Raw genomic sequence first — 3,526 nt, forward strand, 5'->3', positions numbered from 1 at the left:
CTGAGTTCAATTGATCCACCCGCCTCAGCTTCCCAAAATGCTGGGATTACAGGTGTGAGCACATGGCCAAAATATCTAGAATAATTTCTAACATGAGTTGTGGAGTTATTGTAGGTATTATTCTTATAGCCTCAAATGAACATTAATTTCCTAGGGCTGTTGTGATGAGATACCACAAAGTGGGTGGCTCAACAACAGAAATTTATTCTCTACAATTTTGGAGGCTAGAAATCCAAAAGCAAAGTGTTGTCAGATCTATACTGTCTTCAAAGCCTCGAGGGCAGAATCCTTCTCTGTCTTTTTCTAGCTTCTGGTAGCCCCAGGTGTTCCTTGGCTTGTGGGAGCATCACTCCAATAGCTGCCTCCATCATCACATAGCATTCCCCCTGCATGTCTGTCTTCATATGGCTGCCTTCTGTAAGGACACCAGTCACATTGGAGTAAGAGCTCACCATACTTTAGTAGCATCTCATCTTAACTAATTACGTCTGCAATGGTCCTGTTTCCAAATTAAGGTCACATCCTGGGATACTGGGGATTAGGGCTTCAATATATATTTTCTGGAGGAAGCAATTTAACACCTAACAATGTATAATAGATTATTTCATCCAATCTTCACAGCAACCCAGTGAAGCAGATACTATTGTAATTCTTCCTATTCTAGACATGAGAACACGGATATGGTTTGGCTCTGTGTCCCCACCCAAATCTCAGGTTGAATTGTAATTCCCAATGTTAGGGAAGGGAGCTAATGAGAGGTGATTGAATCATGGGGGCGAATTTCCCCCTTGCTCTTCTTGTGTGCTAGTGAGTTATCACGAGATCTGGTTGTCTAAAAGTGTGTAACACTTTCACTTGCACTCTCTCTCCCTCTCTCCTGCTCTGCCATGGTAAGACGTCCGTGCTTCCCCTCACATTCCACTATAAGTGTAAGTTTCCAGAGGCCTCCCAGCCATGCTTTCTATACAGCCTCTGGAACTGTGAGTCTGCAAAACCTTTTTTCCTCATAGATTACCCAGTCTCAGGTAGATCTTTATAGCAGTGTGAGAACGAACCAGTACAGACACTGAGGCTCAGAGAATACACATAATTTGTCTAAGGTCACATAGAAACTAAGTATGTGTTTTACTGCTTCTTGGTTTATAAGAGTTTAGGGGCATAGTAGACTATGATCTAAATGTTGGCATTTCCCTAAAATTCATATGTTGAAACCTAACCGCAAATGCAATAGTATTAAGAAGTGGGGCCTTTGTAAGTTCATGAGAATGGAGCCCTCATGAATGGAGCCCTCCCATATAAAAGAGGTTTGTGGGAGCTTGTCTCCTTTTTCAACAGGTGAGATCACGTGGAGGATCATCTATGAGGAATATCTATGTGCCCTCACCAGACACCAAATCTCTCAATCTTAGACTTCCCAGCATTCAGAACTGTCAGCAACAAATTTCTGTTGCTTATAAATTATCCAGTGAGACCATCCTGGTCAACATGGTGAAACCCCGTCTCTACTAAAAAAAAATACAAAAAATTAGCTGGGCATGGTGGTGCGTGCCTGTAATCCCAGGTACTCAAGAGGCTGAGGCAGGAGAGTTGCCTGAACCCAGGAGGCAGAGGTTGTGGTGAGTCGAGATTGCACCATTGCACTCTAGCCTGGGTAACATGAGTGAAACTCCGTCTCAAAATAAATAAATAAATAAATAAATAAATAAATAAATAAATAAATAATCCAGTGAATGGCATTTTGTTATAGCAGCCTGAACTAAGACATAGGCATTAAGAAGAAAAATGAGTTCGTTATTTTTTGTTTTAATTTTAAAATACCTCACAAATGACTATATCCTAGCACAAGGGTTAGCAAACATTTTCTGAAAAGGTACAATTGATATTTTAGGGTTTGTAGTTGGTATGATCATTTTCTTCTGCAACAATTGAACTCTGCTATTAGAGTATAAAAGCAGCTGAAGATAATAGATACACAAGTGATCATGACTGTTTGCCAATAAAGCATTATTTGAAAAAATAAACAGTGGCTGGATGCGGCCAGTGGAGCCTTCGTTTTCCTGTCTTTGCCCCAGTCTTAAGTAGCTTCATGTTGTCCTAAGTGACTGTGGTTGATTTGATTATTGTTCTCTATTCTCTTCTCCGCCATCCTGGGATCCTGCAGTTCACTGCAGTGTGGGCTGAGTATCTTTCCCTACCCCATTATCGTTTGCTTATTTAAATTACATATTTTAGCCAAGAGAATGCTGATAAATGTGATGTGAGACCTAAATGTGCCCTCACTCTTTGGCTGGCATCTTTCTCTTTCATAATCCTACATGAGAAGTACATACACTGGGCAGCTGCTGGTCCCAGGAGAATATGGAGAGATGTATATAGCATAGACCTAAGCCCAATATACAGACTGGAGTCTAAAGTCTACTCAAGCCCACCATATTGTAGCTGACTCTCAGATCCAGGTGAGAGACAAATGTTTATTATTTCAAGCCACTAGATTTGTGGAGTGATTTGTTGCCCAGCATTAGCTGATGAAGATCACAGAAAATAGACTCATCCTCAGATTCATCCCTTTTCCTGGGAGATACTCACAAGTGGACTGGGCCACCCAACTTTCATTTTAGAAATTGAACCAAAATGTCAGGGAAACTCTCACCAGAAGGCTGGGCTTATTATCATGCATCTCTCTGTAGTAGCAACAGAAACCCCAAAATAATAACAAGAAGCAGAGGCAGCAGTGGGGAAAAGCATCTGTCTTAGTTATGTAATTGAGGTTCAAGTCTAGACATTGCCTCTGTGACCTTGGGCAGGAGATTGATCTGTTTCTCCATCTGTAAGGCAGGTCCAGGAATACTACTAGATTTGGGAAGAGACTGAATAGCAAGGCACATATCTGGCACAAAGTAAACAAGTTATAAACCACATAAAGTTAAGGAAAATTAGTTAAGCCGGAAGTGGCATTTTATATCCTAAGTAAGCCATGTGGGCCTTAGGCAGGATGTTCAAGAATTCTCCTGAAGTCAAATGATTAGTAATATGACCATCACATAATAGACTTTCAATAAATGTTTCCCCAGTGTTGTTCAGGTCTCTGAGGGCAGGTAGTTCTGGGGACTGTTGTCGTTAGCTTAGTTTTCCAGTGTCAGAAGTGGGTTTTAACTTCCTAGAGCAAACCTTGAAGTTAGTAATCTAACATTTTTCTTCTTCAGAGCTCCCTGTCTTCTCTTGCACCTGTACTCAATTGGCTCTTTATGTAAATTCTCACTAGGTACAAGTCACTGATAATGATGGAAGTTAAACTTTGGTAGGAATGGGATAAGCCTTTTACATCTGTGAGCTTTGTATTGTTTTCTTTTTCTTTTTAAGTAGCAGCTTTATCAAGATATAACCGATATATCATAAAGGTTATTTTTTCTAAGAGTACAATTCATGGCTCAATAAGAAGTCCATTGTATGGATATATCACATTTTGTTTATCTATTTATCAGTTGACGAATACTTTAGTTGCCTCTATATTTTGGCAATTATAAAT

Source organism: Cebus imitator, unplaced genomic scaffold, assembly GCF_001604975.1.
Source record: "Cebus imitator isolate Cc_AM_T3 unplaced genomic scaffold, Cebus_imitator-1.0 Scaffold13, whole genome shotgun sequence".
Classification (NCBI taxonomy): domain Eukaryota; kingdom Metazoa; phylum Chordata; class Mammalia; order Primates; family Cebidae; genus Cebus; species Cebus imitator.